The sequence below is a fragment of the Ursus maritimus genome, unplaced genomic scaffold (assembly GCF_017311325.1).
Source record: "Ursus maritimus isolate PB19 unplaced genomic scaffold, ASM1731132v1 scaffold_20, whole genome shotgun sequence".
Lineage (NCBI taxonomy): Eukaryota > Metazoa > Chordata > Mammalia > Carnivora > Ursidae > Ursus > Ursus maritimus.
The window spans coordinates 54,234,082-54,260,553 of NW_024424453.1; positions in this window are offsets into that span (position 1 = coordinate 54,234,082).

Below are 26,472 nucleotides of genomic sequence, written 5' to 3' on the forward strand. Positions count from 1 at the left end.
GATTAAAGCTTCTTTCTTCATAGAATAAATTCTACAACTCAGCACTGCTATCCCATCGCCGAGATTATTTACTCCTACATAGCGATGACCCCATAACTTGCCGTTTCTCTCTCTCATTCTTTCTTATGCCCCTAATTTTATTTTTGCTCTTGGGTGACATATTTCAGGCAATCTTCTGGAGCCAACAAGAAGCTAATTTTGAGAAAAGAATGTAAAAGTGTTAAAACACATTCATTATGAGCACAGGGGTGTCTATGTAAAATGCTGATGTTCTGTTACCCACATGATGAAATTGAGAGGCTGTAAATCTGGAATGGTGAATTTCCCATCAAATTCTCACTGCACATTCTGAATTGATCAGACTAATGTAGCTAATTCTTGCCTCCATCAGGAACTGGCATTTCTTTCCTATGGCTCTTCACAGTTTTCAACGTCTTCTCATATGCTTTAATTTATTGTCACATGGTTAGCTCCCTCACACTGACCTCCTAATCAGTAAATATCACGGACATTCTGGGTTTTCCCTAACTTTGGCCTACCTGCAGCATTTGAAGGTCTCAGACACGTTTCCCAGACGCATTTTCTGTTGTGACTCAGCAGTATGATTCTATCCAGTTTCTCCCCATCATTCTCCTTGCCAGGCCTCAGTAGGTGTCTCTTTCTCAACATACTCAAGTCTGGATGCTACCCAAGGCTCTGTTCCAGGCATTTGCTGTGAGATCTCCAAACTCTCTCACTGGGTCCCCTGTTGTGCTTATGCCAAGGTTCCCCCACAGCCTCCAAACTGATCATTCAGTCCCTACTGATCTGACTCTGGCTGTCCAATTGTCAGGAGGACCCGTAGCCCCAATAAGTCCATTTCATAAGCTAGTCCCTTTGCAAACTTATTCTCAGACATGTTCTCCATAACTCTTGCCAAGAGATCGTCACCTTCTCTTTTATATCTTGCTTCAACTCATACAGACATGTATTACTGCATAAACATACTACACTGTCGTTTTTTTCTTGCACTAGAGTCTTTGAAGTCATCAATGGTTTTGTTTCTGTATGTTTCCCTGGTGCCTAGCACAGCAGCTCAACAAATGTATATGGACTGATGGAAGGAAGGTAGGCAGGCAGGAAAGAAGGAGCAAAGGAAGGAAGAAGGGAGAGAAGGAAAGAGGGAAGAAAGGAGGAAACATTTTATCTTCAAAACCATTCTGATTTTATACATTGAAAAAACAGATTCAGAAAAATGCAAAACTTGCCCAGATTCCCACAGTTAGAAACTGCAATTCCCATGATCAGATTTCAAATGACCAGCACACGTCCTTGTGCTACAGAAGCTTCCTTCAGTTGTCCTGGAAAATCACATGGGCACTTTTTTTTTTAAGATAAACCAAGAAAGGTAATTCCCTTGACCTACAGCTGGGGCAGGGCTTTTCACCTGGTTCACCCTGAACTTCCTCAGCTTAAAAGGCAAAAAGTGTGTTTATCTCACCAGTCAGCAGAAAGTCATCAAAGTATTTCTCGGAAAAATCCTACAGGATTGGAGGTGCCAGACATACCCAATCCCTAATTGTTTCTAGTGTACAATTCCAGATGAATGAGTCATGAAATGAAAGGCTGTGAGCATGGCTCACTCCTGCCACCATGGTCCCTGGGGCTGTAGACACTCTTTACTGCTTTCAGAGCCTTCTGAGCCTTGCAATCTTCTGTCCTATGGAGGCAGCCCCGTGACAGGTCCCATGGGCAAAAGGAAGGCACTGGCAGTTTCTGCCCACTAGAGCTCCCCTTGACAGTGGGTGAGCCCCAGAGAATGAGAATGAGGACAGGGAGGGAAGGGGGGCTTCCCTCTGCCCCGCTCCTCCCGGCTGCCCACTCTGGCCTGCTTCAATGTGTAAAATGTGTCTTGTAAAGAGTTGGCCATGAGTCTCAGCAAGCTCAGCCCCTTGCTGGTCAGACTCCTGACTGGGGACCTTAGCTCCCCATTGGCAGGAAGTGGCTGGAAGGCGAGGATGGGAGGGCATAGCAGGGTACTGATGGAGGGTAAAGGCTAAATTTTTAGATCTCTGCCTTCCACCAGGCTCCTCCAGCTGTGAAGATGCTGTCTCCACTGGAGGTTGTGGCAGCAGGCAGGTTCAGAGCTAGCTATAACTTCTAGAAAAGGCTTGCCTTTTGGTGGCAAGGAATGCAGTCATCTGATAGCCTACAGTTGCAGAGCCTTCTGATTCCACCTCAGTTTTCAAGGCAAGGCCATGTTCTTCCATGGTAGCCCCACGCAGTGTAAGTGCCCCAGGCCTTGGGCATTGCAGTCCAAAAATGACCTCCTCTAGTGCGCAATCCTTGCCCTGGAGCTACATTTTGGGTTGGCTGAGATGCTGTGAGAACTGCACTAGGGTAGTCTTCTTGCCCTTTACTCTTTCACAGACTTTACACCCCAACCCCAACAAAACTCTTGCACTCCTGACTCTTTCTCAGTTCCTGCTTCCAGAAGAATCCAACTGACACAGAAGTCTTAGTTGGTCTCACCAGTGATTTTTATTCTCTTTTTTTCTCTTTGATGAAATTTTTACTCTGTATATTTGATTATGTTGTTTATCTGTCTATTACTATACATCATTTAGAGGTGGCATAATTGGAGAGACATGATTTTCATGTAATGCAACCTATGACTTTGTTTCTAGAAGAGAAATTTCTTCACTAAGATCATCATTCAGACAAATGCTCTAAACTCAATACCCTTTCTTTGGTGTACAATTGTACATGTGTGCACACAGGCCTGAGATCAAAAAGGCTAACCTTACAATGCCACTTCCAAATTTTTGAATGGTCAACCCTTCTAGCTCCCTCTGGGAAAAAAAATATGTAAAAGTTTAGGACATTTAAATATTGGTTCATAAGATGTTACTGACACAAACAAATGAGATTAACTATAAGAGCAAGTGGTTTTATTTTTCTTTCTTTCTCATTGTTAGCTGGTTAGATAGAGACTTTCCATCCACAGTCCATTCTCACAACTCCTTTGGTGGTGAGAAAGTTGAAGGGAAGAAGGAGGATGGGAAGTATCCTATGGCAGATTCATAACCCACCATTGTAATGGGTGCTGTTGGGATTCCTCCCAGCATCCTTTACCAGGCTGTGCTCCCATCCCAGCTGACATGAGTATTGGTGGCTCTCTCCTCTGAAGAGATGTCATGGGCTGAACTACAGCTGCCCTACAACCAGCATGGGCTACAACTAATGACCTACAATATAGAGTGTGAAAACTGTCCCCTTACCTAAGGTAAGTTCTTTCCTCTGAGTCAGTTCTTTGTCTCCTATAAAATCTCCCTACAAAACAGTATCTGTGGTAGTGGCCATGCTATTGGTGAGACTGGAATGAAAATATAATTAAGTCCACCTTAATTCACTTTAGAAGAAATGTTAATTTGATTAATTTATCCATTTAATACATATTTCTTACGGTTGTACTCTTTTCATAAGGCTAGGCACAGTAGAGATGTCACACTGTTGCTGACTTCGTATCATTCCAGTTATCTATTGCTGAGTGACAAACCCCCCACACACAACGGGGCAGCTTGAAACAGTGACAGTGATTTTGCTCATGAATCCACAGTTTGGGCAGAAACTGGTGAGGACAGTGCATCTCTGTTCCATATGGTATCAGCTGGAGTTGCACAAAGGCTAGGGCTTCTTGTGGGAAGATTCGCACCCTCACTCTCTGGTAGGTGAGGCTGGCTGTTGGCCGAGAGCTCCCCTGGGACCGTGACTGGAATGACTACACACACCTTTCCTGTGGCTGCACAGCTCCCTCACAACATGGTGACTGGGAGTCCCAAAAGAACAGGCAGAAGCTGTGTCATCTTTTATGACAGCCTCAGAAGTCTCAGAGAATCATTTCTACCACAGTCACTAGCTCACACAGATCCAAAGAAAGGAAAGCAATGCCACTGCTCTGTGGAGACATTTCATTGTGAAATATCATGTGAGATATATATGGATGCTACCAACTTTTGGAAAATACACTTTTCAACAAGCAGATAAGGGGCACAGCCAAGACCACCTGACCCTAATAATCACTGCCATAGGGCAATGTGAGTTTGAGCCAGAAAGCAAGGGTGGGAATGAGCCCAGGGCAGTGGCCTACCACTATGCTCAGCCTGCCTGAACTACAGTAAAGGGCCAGAGGGATTGACATTTTCATAACACTCCTGAAAATAAGGTGCCCACTGGTGTGGCAGGTCTATCAAGAGCTGCTTTCTCTCTGTTTCCCCAAGCACAGCAGAAATGTAGAAGCCATGTGACTTTTCTCTTTCTTTCTTTCTTTCTTTCTTTCTTTCTTCTTTCTTTCTTTCTTTCTTTCTTTCTTTCTTTCTTCTTTCTTTTTCTTTCTTTCTTTCCTTTTCCCTTTTATATAGGACAAATATCAAGTAATATGAAATTTAATTAAAGATTTTTAAGCAGACAGAAACATGGACAAGAAAATTGAAAGCCCTTGTGAGATTTCTTATTACAGAGAGGCAGTTGAGGTTACTCATTCCTCTGATTTCCAGGATTACCAAAAGGAAAGCATGTGTCATTAACCCTCATGTTTCTTCACTGAGCCTATTCTCTGGAGAAATCAGAGTCACAAGGACATATTTGATCAGTCCCATTAGTCCTGATGTCTAGGCAGTAAGCAAAGGAAAGAGAAAATAGATTAGAAAGGGCATTGTCCTCAGTGCCAACAAGGCTTGGGTCATAGGTTTCCTGGGGAACCCTGGGCAAGTTGCTTAACTTCTCTGAACAACATTCAGCAAATATTTATTGAGTGCCTATGTGAGCCAGGCAATGTTCTAGGCACTGAAGATGGAACAAAACAAACAGCAACAAAACATAGTCCCTGTCTTTGCAGAGCACACATTTTAGAGGTAGAACAAACAATAAACAGACTATGTCAAATGCTGATGAAGAAATGCTGTATGAAGAAAAAATAATACAGGAAAAAAGTCAAAACATGATGGGAGTAGGATATCAGTCAGCCTTCCCTTATAAGGACCTGAAGAAGGGAGGGTGGGAGCCACACGGATGTCTGAAGAAAGAACACTGCATTAGAGTCAATAAGTGCAAAAGACCCAAGACCCCCTTGTGCTTGTCATGTTGAAGCAACAGCAAGAAGAAACCCCGCAGAGGTCAGTGAGACTGGGGTAGATAGAAGGTGGGCAGAGGCAGAAAATGAGACTGGGAAGTGGGACAGTGGCCAGGTTACAGAGGGCCTCATGGACCATCATAAGGACTGTGGGTTTATTGTACAGGAATGACCTAACTAGGCTTCAGCGTGTTTGGTGGATCATTCTGATCACTGTGTGGAGGACAGTAAGGAGGCAGGTGGAGGCAGGGAGACAGTTTGGAAACTGCTAAAATAGTCCATCTGGGAGACAGTATGGCTTGGACCAATGGGCAAGTAGGGAAGTGGTGGAAGTAAGAAGGAGCGGCTTGATTCTGGTTGCCTTCTGAAGATGAGAACCAAGGAAATAGTGATGGATCAGGGGTAGAACCTATGTTAGAAGGCTGTTAGGAGAATAAAATGAAATGTGTATGCAAAGTGCCTTGTACACTTCCATATTCTCAGCCCACCTCTGCCCCGCACCCTAACATTTCTTCCAAGAAAACCAAAATTCTCTGGAGAATTCACACAATTTTTTGGCTGAGTAGAGGGAAGAGAGGGGAGAGGGGTCCCTATGTGAGCCAGCATATGCATACCCACCTTCCCTGCCACCATGTTGCCAAAGGCCCTCCATGCCCTGGAGGGTCCTGGCTGAAAGGAGACTCACAAGGAATCCATGAGGGTCCCCAAGAGGGAAAGGTGTTCTTCCCCACCTTGGCCTTTGCATATGCCACTCCCCACCATCAATCCTCCTTTGCCTTGGTTCTTCATCTGAGTACCCACTACAGGTCCTGTAAGATTCAGCTTATTATGAGCCCCCTCCAGACCTCCCCTCTTCATTCTGAATTAGAGCTGTCTCTGCAGCTTCCCAGCACACTGGAGCTTAGCACTCCAGACTTCACCACACTGAATTGTCATTGTGGTATAAAAAATCCATCCACATTACTCTTCTGCATACAAAGATAATGCAGTTTCCTCATTCTGTCAATAACTGGTCTGTTCTTCCTCATAAGCCCCTTCCCACTTGGTAAGCAGGAAAAAAAACTAAATTTGTTTTAGGCTGTTACTCTTCGGTCTGATTCTAAACTTGAAGAATCTGTTGAATTAAGTGTTTGGTCTGTTTAGATAACAGTGCTCAGACTCTCAGACTTCTGAACCCCCTCCCACCCGCTCCATCTTATCCCCTCATGGTGCACCATCAGTGGGTGGGCTATGTACATTAGTGGAAAGAGTAGAATGTCCCTGAACTGATTGGGTGCCCTCTGAGTCTTCTCTGGCTTCAGCTGTGGAGAGGCAGAGATGGCCATGTCCTGAAGTGGTATCTCTTGAGAAGATTACGGTCACAACCCAGGCATCCTCCCAGTACCTGCTGCTACATCTCTGGTTGGTTTGGGCTATGGACTGGCCTCTCTTAGCTTCTTCAGCACCTGGTGATGCTCTCTGGCTGCCTAGTCCTCACCTGGGCTCTCACTACTCTTCTCATAGACCCTCAGAGTCTCTGCCATGTCTAAATCTACACCTGCTGTAAAGTCACCTTGCCTCCCCAACAGGGCCATCCTGTGGTGGGTTCTTTCTCTCAGCACATGTACCCTCCATCCCTGATTCCCAGCCATGAATTTGGGGAACAGAAGTGACTCAGGGATGCGAACTGCAGCCCATCTGCTTCTTTGACCCTTTGTCTTCTCTGACCATGTCTCCATTTCCTGTCTTCTTCCCACATCTGCCAGGACTAGAAAGAGTGGGCTTTTCTCCCTGTCTCTTTCTGATCTGCAGACTTCTGAATTCAAAATTCTTTGACCACGTCTACCAGACCTACCTCTTGCTGTGTTAAATCAGAACTAAAACAATTTAGCATATTTACTATCTCCACAAAGACTGTCCTTCAAGACTATGTCTGTTAACTATTGCTGCAATTAATGCTGCATAACAAACAACCACAAAACCTCAGTGTTACTCTCAATAAGCATTTATGAGGCTCATGGGTCTGGAGGATGACTAGCTGGTTGAGGCTGGGTTCCAATAGGACAGCTCAGCTGGGGTGATTCTACTCCACTTGTTTCTTTCCCCTCTCCTGGGAGAAGACCAACACTCTTCTCAAGGAAATGAAAGAGCACAGAAAGGAAGCCCAAATGTGCAAGCACTTTTCATGCTTCTGTTGGCTTCAGGTTTGTTAACATCCCATTGGCAAAAGTGAATCCCATGGGTGCAGAAATACACCCACCTCAAATGAGAGAGCTGTGCAAATTATGCGGGTAAAGTTGCTACTGATAAGGGAGTGAGGAACCTGAAGGGAAATCTTAAATATTGACTGTTTTAGAATGACCATTTTAAGGCCCCATTCTCATATGCCATCCTGAGGCTGATGATTGCCTTGGGACAATTTGATTGGTTATCCCTATTATGGAATTATCTATTCATATGTATCCTTCCATTAAAGCTGTAGCCTCCTTAAGGTCAGGGACTGTATTCTGTTTATCTTTCTAAGCTCTGAGTGCCTACATGTAGTATCTTTAGTGGATAGTATAGTTGCTTCACCATCATAAAGCCCATCCTCCCTTGTTGCATGGTAGTCATATGCTTTGGGTGACAATGAGCACACTCTAATTTTTAGTGGCACATCCCTCTAAAAGTTCATATGGGAATATACCAAGGCTTTGGCTAATCAATAAATTGCATTTCCCTAGACACAGGGTTCAGAGTGGTTCTACCTGAATGAAGCTCACAATTTCTGTTGCCTTGTAGAAATTAATGCCAATCTCCTTCTGAATATAAATGAGAAACCACATAGCCCTGGTCTACCAGCAGCCGAATTGCTAACATGAGGGAAGCCAGTCTAGCACAAAGCAGATCTGAGAGAACCACAGATAAAAGACTATGGAGAGTGAATTGTGCCCTGACTCTGTAGTTTTCAGTTAAATGACCCAATGACCCCATATCCCCATCCTTTGGCTTTCTCTATGCCTTTCATTCCACATCATTTTTCCCCAAAGTACAGCACCTCTATGTTTATTTATTGAGATGAACATATTTATCTGTTCATTGTCTACCTTTTCACACTAGAATGCAAGCTCCATGTGAGTTGGGACTCTTAGATTTATTGTTCTACCTTCCACATGTAGAACAGAGCTTGAAACATAAAAATGTACTCAATAAAAATTTGTCAAATAGATAGATGAGTGAATGAATGCATGAATAAATAAATGCAAAGTTTAATCAGTTTGAGTTTTCCATTTATTACCACTAAAAGAATCCTGATATGTAGTTCCAATACATGCTTTTTAAATGTATGTGTGGATGACAGAGTCAGAGCAGGAGACACAAGAGCTGTCTTCAAATATTTAAAGGTTATGCTGTAAAGTAAGCATTTGATTCATTCTGTGCAGTTCCAGAAGTAGACGTTACATTATGGCACAACATAAGGAAAGGCTTTCTAACAAGTTGTTTAAGAAGGAATGCACTGATACAATAGGTAATGAGCTTCCTCTCACTAGTGGTATAACAGGTTAAGCCAAGCTTGCAACAATAACAGGCTAGATGCTGGATCACTTTTAATACTGAGAATTTATCATTTTAACCTCCTCTCCTAGGTTTCCAAACTACACCTGCATCTTAAAATCTCAACAGGTGGGGATGCTTCCTCTTTAGATATTTGTCACTTGCAAAATTTCCCCCTGTCTAGTCCTACTTGGGCATTTTATAGCTTTGTGACTTTGGGAAAGGTCAGTTCACTTCAGGGAGCCTCAGTTTACTTATCTGCAAAAGAAAGCGACTAGAGTTAATAAATTAAATATCTCAAGATCATATTTGTGAGACTTTATCTGTGGCTTGATGCTGTGCTATGAGCTCTAGCTTTCCTTGTTTTAATGTGATTTTCATAATAACAGACAACTTTACACTAAAAGGGACACACACTACTTTTACTCTCTTTTTATGGATTATGAAACAAAGACTCAAATTGGCTAAGTAACTCTTCCAGATCACAGGACAAGGAAATTCTGGAGCTAGGAATTTGAACTATTAATCAGGACTCCAGCTTGTCAATGTAGAGTTTATACATTATTCAAGGCTGAGAAAACTACATTCTATAATACCTCAGTGGACTCTTTCAGCTCTGATGGTCTAAGAATCCACACCTTCCTCCATTGGGCCACAAGCTTAGGATTTAAGACTTCAAAATCAACCCAAGACAGCAAGGAAAGCAGATTCATCCTGCCTTGCTGGCCCTTTTGAGCTAAATATCTCCATGTATCCAGATAGCAAAACAATCCCTAAAAGTTTGTGGTTCTCAAATCTTCCTTACCATACACCATCCCTTTAAGAAACCTTAACAATAAAGAAGCAGAATAAAGATTACCTGCTCTGAGTCAGACTTTTCAATTTATGCAGGCAGAACCCATGCATGTTGAGGGCATAATTGTATATGGGTGGGAAGGATAATATTGTTAGCATTCCCATTTTACAGACGGAAAAGCTGAAGTTCAATGAAGTTGTAGAACTTGTGCTAGAACACCCATAGCTAACAACCAACTCAGGACATTTGATTTCAGCATAACTCAGTCCAAAAAGCCCATTCTCCTTTAATCTATCTCTATGTATGTGTGTCTCTTTCTTTCTTTCCATTTAAATATTGTCCTGGAAGAAAATACTTGTTCAATTCCACACTATACATACTCTTATAGGATGTAGTTTATCCTCCTAATTTGAAATTGAGAAAACTATTAGAGCAACAATTTGTCTACCTTCTCTCCAAATATCCTTCCATGCCTACTCCTAATAAATGGCCAGAGAAAGTGTTGTGCAGAAATTATGTAAAGTTCCCTCTTCTGATCTTTGATTAAATGTATCAGTTAGCTATTACTACAGCAGTGCTGCCTTAAAAAATGCAGAAGCTTAAAACAGTTATCATGTACTATCATGAGTATAGGTGCGAGTTATGGTGGCCTTGGCTTCAAACTACAGCAGGCTGGCATTGCCTGACTTAGACCAAGTTCAGTCCAGTGGCTCTGCTTCAAGATGCAATGCCCTACTCCACTTTCTCTCATCCTCCTTGGACCAGCGCTAGCACAAGCACAAGACAGCAAGCCCAAACACCCATCTGTTGTTTAAGCCTCTATTCACATCAGGTCTGCTAACATTCCATTGACCAAAGTAAATCATATGAAGAAACCCAAAATCAAGGGATGCCAAAGTACACTCTACCCATAAAGGTGGTGGGGTGTATTGATTTGCAAGGGCTGCCATAACAAAACTCCACAGACTGAGTAGCTTAAACAACAGAAATTTATTTTTTCTCATAGTTCTGGAGGCTACAAGCCCAAGATCAATGTGTTGGCTGGTTTGGTTTCTCCTGAGGTCTTTTTCCTTGGCTGGTAGATGGCCACCTTCTCACTGTGTCCTCACATGACCTTTCGTCTGTGCATGCACATCCCTTATACCTTTTCCTCTTCTTCTAAGGACACCAGACCTATTGTATTAGGGCCCCACCCTTATGACCTCATTTAACTTGATTGCCTCTTTAAAGGCTCTGTCTTCAAATACATCACATTGGAGGTTAGGACTTCAACATATAGATTTGAGGATGGACACAAACCTATAGCACAGGGTTAGTGAATTTTTCTGAACAATAATGCCTGGTCTCATTTGAAGTTCTTCCATAACTTGGAGTCTGACCATGATTTCAAATTCTGGCTCTACCACTTAATAGCTGTACAACCTTAGGAAGTTTACCTATATTTCCTCACTTGAGAAAATGAAATAATTACAGTAATTAACTCATAGGTTTGTTTAAAACTGAATGAAACAATTCCTAAAAAGGAAGCACAAAGTAATTGCTCAATAAATATTGCTAGTGTTGTGGCTTTTTACAATTAAGAAGCTTTCCCTTTACTCAGGGAGGCTGTATGGGCGGTGGCATCAGCCATATGCCTTCCCTTTCAGGACCTGATTCTATCCTAGAGCAAACTTTATTCTCTCAAATCCATCTTGCTTCAATCTGTTTCTGCAATATGGTGACTCTCTAAAAAAATCCACTTAACATTTCTCTGCCAATAAATTAGAGGCCAGAAAGAAAGAAGATGGCACACACTTGCCTTTCTAGACATTTTACAGATGGCTGACTGCCTTGAAGCCATGTCATGGCTTCTGGGGTCTCAGCTAAGTGTTTGATTTTCATCTGCCATGTAAAAATCTTATGAGCTCAGAGAAGGACAGCATAAGCATTAACTAGGGCCCTTTGAGAGTACCTCTTGGGAAACCTTTTTGTGTTAATGATACATAATCCAAAAGAACTTTTATAACTTTGCAGTCATTTCTCAGAATCAGGTTGGTTATTTCACAGACTAAGTGCCATGGAGACCTCACTGAAATATCTTCTGATGTCCTCTCCACACCTTCTCAAAGGAGTCAATCATCTAACCTCCCCAGGATTAATTCTTTCAAAAATTTCTCTTAATTGTTGTTTCAAGTGGTTTTTAAATTCTCAGGTCCCACCCAAAATATCTGTAGCAAGTGGTGGGGCCAGGGAGCACAATGAAGAACATCCACATGCATTTTTTTCTATTCTGCATATAGCAACTTATTTAGTGATCACAATAATCCCCTGAACAGTAGTTAATGTTTTCTGCTTTTTAACCTAAAACAATATGTTAAAATTAAATTTTGAACAAGTCACCAAGATACAACAGGTGTCCCTGCCAAAGTTAGATACCAGACAAAATGCTAGATTTTTTAAAAGGAACGTTTGAGAATCATTTCCACATTGCTTGGCTCTGGCAGAAAATCGCATATGTGAAAAGGGGTTAAGATATGGAAAGAAAAAAGGATTTCATGAGAAATATGTCTTCAGAGCAATGATATTCAAAATGTGGTCTCCAGACTAGCAGCATCAGCAACTTGCGAACTTAGAAATATAAATTATCAGGTTCTGCCCCAGACCCACTGAATCAGAACCTCTGGGAGTGGAGTCCAGTAATCTCTGTTTCAATAAGTTTTCAGGTGATTCTGATACAAGGCAGTGTTTGAGAACCACCGCTTCAGATAAAGCTATGTTCTAAATACCCCAGGAAACTTCCTTAGATTGCCAAGAGCGTTATTTGAGACCATCCAGGGAGTCAGCATCAATTTAACCAGGGGATGCCTCACTGTCAGCCAACTTCCCAGCCACTTGGGGGTCATTGTTCCCCAAGGCAGGAAGTTTAGGGAAGACAGAAGGAAGACCAGGCTGTTTGTGAGAAAACTTCTGAATTTACTAAAGACTCTTAGACTGGGGAAAAGTCAAGACTCTAACCCAACCTCCCCTCATGTCTATGCTCTGATAGAGCTGGCCACACTAACCCGTTCTAATCCCTGGAAAAACCAGGGACCTCTTGGGGAAGTCCCTGAAAGGGCCTGAGAAAATAAACTGGCAGACTGGTTTCCCTCCATCACTCAAGCATGCAGACTCAAGTTTACTGATGAGGAATGGCTTTGCCTGGCCCACTCAGTCTAATATGTATCTCCTGGGGTTTGTGAAACTCAGTGGACTGAAATATGACCCTTGTCCCTCAATTTATGGAATGCAGGAAGCATGATCTGCCAAGCTGATTTAGTGTCCTTTAAAGTTGAGTGCATTGGCGTAGGTGTGAATTCCCAGATTTTATCAGCAGAAAGGGTATGAGAGTGTTTTCCATAGGCCGTAGGTATGGAATGCATAAAAAGCCAGCATAGCTCCTCTTAGGACCAGTATTAGTTTTCTCAAGCTGTGTAATAAGTTACAACAAACTTAGTGACTTAAAACAATGCCCATGTATTAGTTCACGGTTCTGTAGGTCAGAAATTCAGGCATGGCATTATTGGGTTCTCTACTCATGGCTGCATTCATTTCCAGAGGCTCTGGGGAAAAATTTGCTTCCAAGCTCATTCAGGTTGTCGGACAAATTTGGTTTCTTGCTGCTCTAGGACTCAGACCCCCATTTCCTTGCTATTGTCAGCTGGGGCCACTCTCAGCAGCTAGAGGCTCCCCACATTCCTTACCACATGGCCTCATCCATCTCAAAAGCCAGCAATGGAGAACCTCTATAACATATTGTCTGTGGCTTTATCTGTATCTGACCTCTTGACCCAGATTTAAAGGACATGTGTGATTAGGTCAGGCCAACATGAATAATCTCCCTTTTGATTAACTCAGAGTCAACTGATTTCTTAAGTAATCAGTACTTAAGAAAAAAGTCAACTGATTAAGTAACATCAACTGCATATGCAAATCTCTCTTGCCATGTCATGTAATAATCACAGAAGTCATACCCATCATATTCTCAGACTCACCTACATTCAAGGGGAAGGAATTATGCAAGGGTGAAGGTCACTGAGGGTCATTCTAGGATTCTGCCTACCAGAGATACTGTCCAAAAATCAGAAGGGTAAGGGGACCCCAGCAGGTCATCGATGAAAATGAGTGCCAGGTAGCTTAAGATCATCTTTTGGAGGTCAAGAATTTTGCAAAAGACAAATCCAAGCAAAAAGAACTTCCAAATAGCTCATCAAAGTGACCTTTGAGAGAGAAAGTGGGCTCGAAACTCTGGCAAGTGTTAGAGAGCAAGGAGCCAGAAAGGACAGCCCTCCTTTTCAGCTATATAAGAACTTTTTTGTAACCCCTTTTCCCCTCCACTCTCTATCAACTTTAACCCAGGCAAGGGCAAAACATGTGTGTAAGCTAGGGAAGCTGATACAGGAAAGAAGAATCAAGCCATCACATGCTCTTCCCCAAAAGGCAGGTGGCTACCAAATACAGGTCTTAGCTAGATGGGCGAAGTCTCACATTTGCATGAAGACTGAAGTATCAATTAATGCCTAGGACTGCATATTTTTTCCACATAATTACAATTGTAGTTTTTTGTTTGTTTTTATTCTTTAAAATACATAAAGTAGCTATAGGTTTCCTAGGAATGAACAGAAAAGTCATAGGGACTCCTGAGCTTTAATCAAGTGGTAGGGAAAAGGCTTTCTCCAAGGAATAAAGTTTAAAAGGATAATGAGAGACAAAAGAAAATGAAGATGAAGACAAAGACAAAGACAAAAAAGGAGTGGGACACATTTTTATCACATCCTAAGTGTCATGATTGTTCAAAGTACTGGTTACATACATGTAAGGTAATGGGGACCAGAGAAGTGAGTGATTTATCAGACATATACAAATAGGAAGCTAAGGAATGACTGAGCTGGGGTGGGATTCAAGTCATCCAGACTCTAAAACCTATTATTTTATTTCACTACCATGCCAAGTAGAAATCTTGACTATAGGAAAATAATGAATCTGGTGGACAGAAAGCCAGAGAGGAGCTGTATGGAGATAAAAGCCCACTCCCACTATAGGTAGGTTCTAACTATCTCCTTTTTTCTTCACATGGGTTCTGTTCAGGTTGCAGGATCCAAAATGACTCTTCACAGTAATGTGTCAGCACCTTAAAAAAGCCTAAAGTGTTCTTCCAAGATAAAACTCCAGAGACTTAGACTTTCCTTTTCCAAGGACAAGAGGTAAGGACTCTGTTGTGGGAGGGACTTGGTACCTCCTGGATGACCAATCATTGTGGAGCTTCAGTTAACTTGAGATAACTATTTTCAGTCCTAGTGGGATGAAAAATATATAGCAGCCCCCATATCCCACCTTCCAGCCAGAAGAGCAGTAGAAGATTCCTAAGGTGACCAGACCCTGCTGCAGTAAGAGAGGAGGGAGAGGGAAGGAGAAAGACAAAATGTTTTCTCTGTGGCCCAAGTCTTCCCTTTCAGTCCTAAGAGCAACCTTCTGTGAGGAAGGACATGGAGGTCAGAGAAGGAAAATAACATGTGTCCATCCTTGCCAGCAGGAAATGAAGAGCCAAGGCTATGCCCTGGGATGACATGCAGTTAAACGGGGCTCAATGAGGTTGAGGAGTGAGATCACAGACCTTGGTAGAGAAGAAGGAATAGGGACATGGCAGCTAGACAGTTTGTGATTCGTGCCAGCTGTGGGATTTTGCACATACTTAACAAGCCTATCTGAATCTCTTTATTTCATCTGACAAATGGACTCACAGCTCCCCAAGATTGCTCTGGGATGAAAAGAAATTATATTTATAAAACACTTCACACATAGCTGACATGACTGTTGGTTCTCTTTCCAATCCATAGTCTATCCTTTGGCCGTTGCCCTAGGAAATTAAAATTTTTAGAGAAATTCTCAATGTTTATACAAAAAAATATATCAAAGTCAATTATGATACTTGCAATCCATGAGAACACCCAACCACACATCTATGGACTCATTCATTCTATCTGTAAAATAATGACAACACTGTGCTGTATGCTTAGCATCAGGTTTGTGATCAGACCATGTTCCTCAGTGGAAAGACAGGCCTGCCTGCCCCCTTTTTCCTTCTCAGAACCAGAGTGATAGAGTTGATGAAAGAACATGAAGCAGGAATAATTAAATTTTAACTTTGAACACAAAAGCCAAGTGCTCTGCCAATTATCTTTCTCCAACAGAAAACCTTCTAAGAAGGGAGTAGAAAACTAAAGCAGAAAACACCAGATAAAATTGTCAGCCAATGCCTGAGTGGCAGACTTTGGACCCTACCTGGGTGATTAAGCCCCAGGCACATAAGGATCTTCTCACCCCACTGTCAGTGAAGGTGAAAAGGTGCCATGCTCCTTGAAGGCTGTAGCTGTAGAAGAGCTGCCCTTACATGTGATGCCCTCACGTGTCCTTCTTAGCCACTGTACCTTTATTAGGTGTCAAGAATGCCAAGATATGTAGAAAAATGGTCCTTATCTGTAAGGAGCTCATAAGTAACAGGAATAACAGATGTTATATTAATCAAAGTAATTAATGCGTGTTCCCCAACAGACCCAACACTTCAGTAGTTTAATACAAATTTATTTTGTGTTCACACCACATCCAAATGTGGGACAGGTGGCCTTCCTTTATGGTAAAGTTACAAAATCTGTAGTTACTATGAACTTCAAGGTCAGAAAGATGGCAGGAATGTCATATGGGATGATTTCAAGTGCAGGCCTAGAAGTGACACACACAGGGCAGAACCCAGCCACGTGGCCCTAGTCTAACTGCAAAAGAGGCTGGAAAATCCAGAGGCACATCCAGATATTTGCTGAATATTAACAGTATCCATCACAGATGGACAAATAACAGCAGTGCAATGAGTTTAGTACACAATTGGTTTATGGCATAGGTTTGGCAATGGCACAATGAAGGGAGTTGTAAATCCTGTTTGAGTAGGTCTGGGAAAGTTTCATGGAAAAAAAGACAATTGATATGGGTCTTAGAAAGGAAGTAAAAATAAGATAATGAAGGAGTTAAGAGGGGCATTTTCAGGCAGAGGCATGGATGCATGAAAACAACATGGCAAGTTTACAGACTGTACCAAATTTGTCATGTCCAGGGAACAATATGCATGGAGGAGAGACTAAAGTGAGTGGAACCTAATCCTGAGGTTAGGAGGAAAATTTCAGGGCTATGATAATGCTGTGCTTGAACCGAGAGTCCTTGCCAGGCATCTGGAGGAAATCTGTATCCCAAGGTGTTGCCAGATATGTGAGCCAGGTGCTTGCAACCCTCAGCCAAGAAACAAGGCCTCCTAAGGTTCCTGCTTTCATGACAAAAGGCAGCCCCATACCAATGACCACTGTTGCAGTACCACACAGAAGAGGAGGGGTTTGAGCATCAGACATGCCAGGCCTCAAACGCTTATTCCACCACTACTGGGCAAGTTGCTCTTGAAGCTACAGTTTTTCTAGAATAACAATGGCTATCATAGGAAACAGCATACAGATGAAGGGGAATGCCGTTTATAGGGCCACAAGAATAACAACTGGCAGTGGGTCTTCCAAACATTGTTAACACCTTCCACTCTCTGTCAAGCCTACTTCTTTCCCCCTTTTTCTAGAACAGGCTTTGGTCACATGATTGACTGATTTGGATTGCTTGCTGGGTGGTTTCCCTTTGCACTGGGATGTCCTTGGGCTCTGTGTCAGTTGGAGTAAAGCTGCTGAGTGCCTTAACCCCCTTCTCCAGCACACTCACTGGACAGAGTTCTTGCCTGTTCCTGGAATCACGGGACCTCTGAATCTCTCCTTGAAGCCAGCCTAACCTTGAAGTCTAGAAGTATTCTCGGACACATGATCTCATTACAGATTGACAATATCGTCCCCATTTTACAAATGAGGAAAACCACAAAGGGATTTGAAAAGAGAGGCCAAATGTATTCCATTTCTTTTAATACAATTCCAATACTCTCCCTGGTAAATAAAAAAACAAACAAACAAACAAAAAACACAACAACAACAAAAACACAGACTACCCTTAATTGCTGCCTCAAAAGGTAGTAGGAAAAAATGTAGGTATTTTGCCAGGAAATGAGATGTCTCTTAAAAAAAAAAAAACCCTGTTTAACTGGTTTCCCCTGTAAATACCCTATAAAGGAGGTATTCTCAAAGCACTGAGCAATAAACACCAAATTCCAGAGATAAAACACAGAAGATATAGCAGATATCGTTTGCTCTTGACTTGTACTGAACAGAATTGTAAACTGGGCTCACTGTTACCCAGTGAAATAGCAGGGCTCTGGCCAGGTTGAAACCCTCTTTCTTTTTGGTTAGTGCTTTTTTTACTGAGAAATTACATAACTGATACATATGTAGATACATAGGATGTACAAACACACGTATGCCCATGTATTTATAGGCACATAAATATGTACATTTACACACACATATGCCTGAATTAACACAAACCAGACTTTATTCTAGCATAGGTGCCACCAGGGAGAAGATAAGCAGGAGGATGCTCTGGAATCTGACCCTCTCCCCCTCCGTTGAAAACAGTAGGTAAGACTGGAAAAGTGAAATGAGGTCTGGAGCATTTCATGGCCAACACCCCTGAGTCAGGAGCCTCATGATCCACCCTGTTTTTTCTATCGGCTGCCACAGCAGAAGGTGCCGATCCCCTCTTCCTCCATGTCCTCTCAGCCCTCTTTGGTCATGGGCAGGTGACTGCCATGTAGGCCACCCTCTGGTCAGGAGAGTGTGCTCAGCCCAGGCTCAGGACCGGTCAGAAGTGCCAGGGAGATAGTGTCCTAAAAGTGCTGTCAACACTGAATGTGTTGGAGCTAGCGGACAAACACCCCAGCTTCCTCACCCACCGCATGGGACAATGTCTGGTTGTGCTCTATACAGCCTCTCTTCAGGACTGGGCCCCAGTCATCCACGGCAGGGGCCTGCTGATCGATGTATCCTTACTGGCTTTCCCACCCGGCCCTGTCTGATTTCCCCATTCCCTTCCCCTGCTGTCCGAAGTCATTGCCCAAGCAAACTTCTTACCCAAATCCCTATTTCAGGGTGTGCTGGTGTGCTAGTAGGGGACCCAAACTAGTTCCCCAATTCCAACACCTCCAAACCAGGTCTCCAACCCCTGACATCTCTGTCTTGTTAGATGCCCTGGGCCCTGTTTCCCAGCCAGTTCCAGAGGAAATCATGGCTCCCTCCTCTGTGCTGTGACCGTGGTGGCCTGCAACAGGGACTCTGTCACACATCCAAGGCAACACTGGGACAAAACAGGTGTTTAGCAACATGTCTCCGGTACGTCTTAGAGCTGCTTAGAGGCTGTGGAGCTGCCTAGCCTGGGCTCTGGGAGGCCCTGGGGAAGCCCACTAGCTGGCTCTGATAATATGCTTTTCTGTAACTGCAAACAAGCAGATAGACAAACCAACAGGCCGCTGGCCACGGGTGCCCTCTGTCAGTATGGTGTGTATCTAAGAGGAACATGCTTTGTTCTAGAGCAAAGAGATTAGCCACAAGTGGCTCCCCGACCCAGCTGTTCCCAGCTCCTTTTCTTGTAGCCTCCTTGCATTAGATCCTAACCCCACAGTGCCCCAAGTGGTTCCACAGAGCCCAGCCCCCAGTTCCTGCAGGGCAAGGCCATCTTGTAGCTAGACTCAGACAGAGCCACCCTACATTAGCTGCCAATGTGTCCAGTGATCAGGAAAGTCTCACAGATATCTCACCAGAAAGCCCACTGCTCCTCACCTTCAGTGTGGACTGCTTGACTCCCTGCTTTGCCTGAGTCACCCATCAAGCCCATTCCCTGCAGCCTACCACCCTCCCCAAGCCTGAACTCCCACACCAAGCTGGCACCACACGGGAATGTCTTCTCCGCCAGACTCCCTGAGAAGAGGAAAGTTGGATCATTCCTGTCCCCACTGCTGGCCGCAGTGCCAATGACTCATAAGGCAGAGCTTTCCACACCAGGGGGCAATAGGCCTTAACATGCAGATACCCCTTGGAGAGGGGATACAGTGATATAAATTCATTCAAGAACACGGAGTCTCTGAAGTGTAAAGAAGGGAATTCCCAAAGGAGGAGAGGTAGGAGAGCAACAAAGGTATGTTTTGCTTAATTCCCATATCTTAGCCTGGGGAGAGGGGGAGAGGATAAGACACCTCTGAGTGGAGCATTTCTTCCTATAGTTAGAAAAATTAAGAACCCTGAAGTTGGGCAGAATTTGACTTGTAGCCTAGCTTTTCTGAAGTTGTCCATGAAGGACTCTGAAAATAACAACACACTGGAGCAAAGGAGCTTTAGAAATGAGCTCAAGCCTGGTGGCATGTCTGATTTTTAGCCAGTCACGGTGTGGTTTATTTGAAGCCTGTTTGAGTCCAGTGGAGAAATGAACAGAAGGTCATAGCTGTACTGGTTACCTTCCAGATGAAGCTTCCACAGTGTGGAGAGAGCTGATTTCTATTCACTGACTCAAGTTAGAAAACTGTTTAGAAAATTTCCTGGCAATTATTAGCAGGGGCTTGATCTAGGGATAACTCTAGGTAGGGATGTTTTGATAAGCTTCAGAGTAAACACCATAAAGAAAGTCATCATCACAGCTGGGGAGGGATGCTGGCATTCCAGCATACCTGGTGGAGAGTCAGCCTGGCCAGCAGCACACAAAGCCGGCTTGCAGACATGTGGGAGTCTCACCACAGATCCCACAGCGCTACAGCAGCTGCCCTGGAGCCCTGGCCCTGGTGTCATGGACATAGTTTTATATGAAGGTTCACCCACAACCTCCTAACCTACTGTGAAGTGAGGTCCTTCACCCTTCTCCATCCATGTCTATCTTCCAACATGGGAGATAACCCTCTTCCTTAAAGGAAGTGGGAAAAGTGGGTGCTTAGAGAGTATGCACTATGTGCCAGTTTCATTCTAGATGTTCCAAATGAATTATTTCATTTAATCCTCATACAGCCTGAAGTAGTTAGGCAGTGTAAGGTAGAGTCTATCCGTCAGAGTTCACTCAGGAGCAGAGAAACCATTCTAGGTACTTCAGCAGAAAGGGGGATTAATACAGAGATTATTAAACATAGGACAGGGGAGAAAAGGCCTGTGAGAATCTCTTCTGGCTTTGGAGAAATCAGAAAATACTTGGATCATAGGAAGCCCCTGCCAGTGACCTCACCTGCATACCACACTGAAGCTCACGTGGAAGCCACTGCAAACCATCATGCCCGTTTTATGTTTGCATGGCTACCACCAAGTCAGAGGGCAAAAATGCTTCTCTTCCTCTCTGCCCTCAAGTCTACATGAATGCCTTGCAGTGGCATGATCCATGCCAGAGGGGCCTGGCAAATGTCATTGTCAGCTTTCAAGCCCCCACAAAACAAGGAAGAACTTAGAATCAACAGGCAACACGCTGCATAGGGAGGTACTATTGTGCTCATCTTATCACTGAAGCAACTGTAGTTACAAGAAGTGAAATAATTTTGCCTAAGTTCCCACTGCCAGTTTGCAGTAGGAAGGACATACGAATAAGCCTGAATCTCTCTGCCTCCAAAATCCAGAAAAATGAATGGAATTCGATGGATGTGGAAACATAAATTTGTCCACCCGAATCCTGAGAGGACATTTCTGTGCATGGATTGCTGCATACCCACCAACCATGCCGGCATTAGACAGATAAGTAAGGCACAATGGTGAAGTTCTATGTTAAAAGTCTATTTTGTGTTTACCTATAGTAATTAGGAAGAATCTAAGGCAGTAATATTAAAACTTGAAAAAATTCCAAGTGTTACTAGGGGAATGCAAGTTAAAACTACATCGAGATACTCTTTCACATCCACCAGCCCAGCAATACGAAGGGTTGGCAAAGATGCAGAGCCTTGCCACCTCTCAGATCCTGCTGGTGGACATGTAAATTGGTACAACCACTTTGAAAAATAACTTGGCATTATCTCTTAAAGTTAAGTGTATTCACAATTTATGAGCAAGAACTCCTACTCATAAAAATATTTCCTAAAGAAAATATTTCATTTGTGCTCCATAATCTGAAACATATAGAAATGTTTACAGTAGCATTGCCCTTAGCAGACTGACACTTCAAGTCGACCTAATGGCCATTAACAGGATGAATAAATAAATAGATTCCATTTCATTCAATGGAATATTATAGAGCAATGGAAACAAAGGGATCACAACGAGATTTGGCGAGATGTCTGAACTTCAATTTTTGATGCTGACAGAAATTCCATTCCTATAAAAGACAAAACTAAATAACATACTGTGTAGCTTGCATGCATTATATCATAAAATTATAAAGAAAAGTAAAGTAAATATTAATTAAAATGGAGAATAATGGGCTTTTTTAGAGGGAGACTTAGGGAATGGAATCGGGAGGTTCAGTGGAGTTTCTATGGTCTCAAAAATGATCTGTTCCTAAGAGGGATAGTGGGTGATTATTACACCTACAGTATATGTGTTATAGACATGTTTTATGTATATGACATCTTCACATGCAAACAAAGTTGATGTCATAGTGAAGATGTCCTGTCCACCAATCTTTCTGTAGTTTCATCCAACTACTGTTTCATACTAGGGGTAGTCAGTGTGTGGTGTGTCCAACCCTCTCTGGTCTTTTAAATGTGGCCTCACACATGATCTGAGACAACACAAAGTTTACTGCAAGCATATGAACTCCATCTCCAGAATTCCTCCTGACCGCCTCTTACTTGCCAGCTCCACAATGCAGAGTAATAAACTGAGATAGTTTAGAGCATGGATTGTTGGAAATTGATTTGAATTCTGAAACCTGATTTGAATTTCAGAACCAGGGTTTGAATCCTAGTCCTGCCACTCATTATCTGTGTGATCTTACGAGCATTATATAACCTTCATGTATCCCAGCCAGTAATTTAGTACTTATCTCATGGGACGCAATGTGTTAACTCATGTAAAGAACTTAGGAGAGTGACTAGCATACAGTGAATATCACTCAATTGTCAATTTTTACCATTGATTTAAAGATTTGTTTATTTGAGAGAGAGCATGAAAGGACGGGGGTCAAAGGGAGAGGAAGAGAGAAAATCCTCCAGCAGACTCCATGCCCAGTGCAGAGCCCAACGCGAGCCTCGATCTCAGGACCCCAAGATCATGACCTGAGCTGAAACCTAGAGTCGGACACTTAACTGACTGAGCCACTCAGGTGCCCTGTCAATTTTTACCATTTCTTCTCATTTTTCCTCTTGCAACGTTTGTTGATCAACCCATCCTTTTTTTTTAATTTTTAATTTTAATTTTTTTGATTTAAAGTTCTATGATTCATTAGTTGCATATAACACCCAGTGCACCATGCAATATGTGCCCTCCTTACTACCCATCACCAGCCTATCCCATTCCCCCACCCCTCTCCCCTATGAAGCCCTCAGTTTGTTTCTCAGAGTCCATAGTCTGTCATGCTTCATTCCCCCTTCTGATTACCCCCCTTTATCCCTTTCTTCCCCTACCGTTCTTCCTAGTTCTTATGTTCCACAAATGAGAGAAATCATATGATAATTGTCTCTCTCTGCTTGACTTATTTCACTTAGCACTATCTCCTCCAGTGCCATCCATGTTGCAGCAAATGTTGAGAACTCGTTCTTTCTAATAGCTGAGTAATATTCCATTGTATATATGGACCACAACTTTTTAATCCAGTCATCTGTTGAAGGGCATCTCGGTTCCTTCCACAATTTAGCTATTGTGGACATTGCTACTATGAACATTGGGGTGCATATGGCCCTTCTCTTCACAAGCCATCTTTTTTGTTTGAACACACATTATAGTAACTACTATCTACTTGGTACCATTCTTAAAAATAGGGGTCAGCAAATTATGGCCTATGGGTCAAATAAGGCCAACTGCCTACTCTTTTAGTGAAAATGTTATTGGAGCACAGCCATGTCCATATGCATTTCTCTATGATCTGTGACTGTCTCTGTGTCACAACAACAGAGCTGAATACTTGCAACAGAAGCCGTATTACCTGAAAAGCCTATCTTGTCCTTTAAAGAAAATATGTGCCAACTCCTGCTTAAGAATTTGGTTGAACTCTGCTGTCCTGGCTTTGATCTTGCCCCCCGCTTCCATAACCTCCCTACCACAGACCCATTTCCAAATATCTGTACTCCAACCTCAGGCACAGTGACTGGTGAAGCCAACATAATCTTATGTCTTTGGGCTAGAGGGAACACAAAGTAAACTCTATTTTTTGTTGTCCATTTCCTATCATGGGTAGAAGATTGGACACATCGAATACCCAAGCCATTTCTGTCCAAGGCAAGACATGTGACAGCAGACTCTGATCCTAATGTCTCATTGTCTCATATTAGAAATTTCCAACAGAACCGCACATAGTCACCTCACTTCAAAACAGAACATGTAAAAACATAATAAGTATGCCAATATTATGTATCTGTAAACCATACAAAGAGAAGTATTAACTATCAGCATGACCCAGCCATTAAAAATGTTTTAAAACTTAAATATTACCTATTTTATTCTCCTAAGTAAGACAAAGCCATTAAGATAATAATTATGAAGCTATATGATTTTCTCAATGGGTCTTGGGAGGAAACAAGTCAATGTGAAATAAGCATCTATTTTTTTAAGTTGTCTCTACTCCACTGACTTGGTCCACACGACCTCACCCACCCAAGACAATGCACTGATTTCATGGTTCCAAATAAGAAGTCCTCCAATAAGGATGAAGGATGACACAATGACAAAGAAACCAGAACAGATGCAAAGAGAAGGAGTGTCAGCAAATTACCCACTCCCACCCAGGGAAGGAAAGAAACAGGAGTGCCCTCCTCTGTGTGCTATTTTGGTCACATGTGATTAATAGCCTGTCACACTGTCAGAAGAACCCAGACTCCATCAAATCGACACACATGGCAGGTCTGGGCACCAAAACAAGGCATATTTCTGTGCAAAATGTGCTGGGGGATGCACTGTGTGTGTATATATATAGAACGCATACCTGCCACTTGCATCCGTTCATCCTGAAATACTGATGAAATTTCTCTCTCCACACACACTCCCAAACTGTGTGTGTGTATGTATGTGTGTTTTCCCATTTCATTCAGCAAGCAGCTGTGAAAGCTATTATACTGCCTACATAGCAACAGAAAAGGATCTGGTAAGTGTTTAATGAGGGGGAGGTGTGATAAAAGGGATAGGGCAGTTAAACTGGGTAATTTGGGAAATAATAAGGTAATGAATGTTGTTGCCTTGGAAACCAGGTCATAGTCTATAATCTAAAACTGCTCTATCTATCACATTCAATATTCTGAGAAATGGGCAAATCCAATTTGATCCACTCATGAATATTATCTTTATAAAGATATTAACAGTCTAGTCAAGGTACTTCATCTCCCCGCCCATTAGTGAAGCAATACATAAATGAGATAGGAAGTATATCCTCTAGAACAGAAGAATCCAAAACCTTTTGTGAACCCTAAAATGACTCTCTATAATTTATTTTTGTTCCTTATTAAATTGGCAGTCATATTTTTCTTTACTATCCATAAACATCTTATCTTCCAAGCCTGCTCTTTAATAAAATATGCATGCAAGAACATGCAAGAAATTGATATTTTTCTGTAAAATTTGGCCTCAAAAGCAAATATGAGCCAACTTCCTATATCAAAAATCTCTTCCAATAATCATTCCTGGAAGTTTCTGGGCTGACTGGTTCCCCAGGGAAAATTTAGCACGTGGGACTTAAGGTGACTTTAAAACACATATCACAATACTAAAACAGAAATAAGAACAAAAATTCAGAACTCAGAAGCATAAATCTAAATGAAAGATCAGCATGGGAGAGAGGGCAGTGCAGTACGTATTTGTAGCCCTTAATGTCCTAGGTGTGCTAGTTGAACCAACAATTTGACTGACCTTCCTGGGTGTAAAAGCAAAAGGGAAAGTATGAAGACAAATAACTAAATGAATACAATATAGCATCCTTCAAAATAGGTCAAGCTTTTCCTAAAACTCAGTATTGAAAGAAATTTCTCAGTTGGAGGTTCATTAAGGACCACTGAGAGATAGAGTTAGTTACTGCCCAATTGCAAATGCTGTGACCGGTTTCGTTAGGACCCCTCAGGCATGAAATCAAAGTGCAGTCCTCTCAAAGCAGTCTGGAGGTGTAGGAAGAGAGAGAGAGGTAATGAGGGGTAGAGGAGGGAATAATATAAAGGATCTATAGAGTATGTATATTTGTCTTGCTTGATCCAAGAATTATAAAATTTTTAAGAACTCCCACACACCCATTTCCATATATTCCTTATTTCAACTAAACTTTAGGTAAGAATTGGAAATCAGACTTTTTGAAGCCAATATTACACTATATGTTAACTAACTAGAATTGAAATAAAAATTTGGTGAAAAAAAGGAAAGCATACTTTTTCTTTTTTTTTTAATTCTCTGATCTAGAATGCAGATCTACTCAGTAGTACTACTACCACTACTACTACTACTACTATTACTATTATTATTCCAGATTGATAACCTTTTATGAAAAGGGTGGAGTGAGTTTGATACTCTCCAACCAACTCTCAGATGAAGGTATTACTGCAAATGTAATACTACAATGGAACAAACTCTGAAGATGGTTCCAAAAAGTTAATAGTGCAACTGTATCATCTTGAAGACCTTAGTCCTATTCATACTCTGTCAAAGACAGAGACCAGTCATGCTTATCAAATCTTCATGGGTTTCTCTACATTTCCCAATCTCCTTTGCAGTCAGGTTGGGCTCTATAGCTAAGTTCTAACCAAAGGAATGGGGGCAAAAAAGGATATAAGTCAATAAAAAGTTCAAAGTAATCCTCCAACGTACTTTCTTCCCTTGCTATGGCAACCTTAGAGGCCCTACGTTCCAGATGGCCTGGCTACATCTAGTTGTGACATGAGTGAAAAATAGACCTTAATCTTTCTAAGCCACTGAGATTTCAGGTTTACCTAGTGTGGGAGTGAGTATTGATTGCCTGGACGATGAATACACTAGCCAACAAA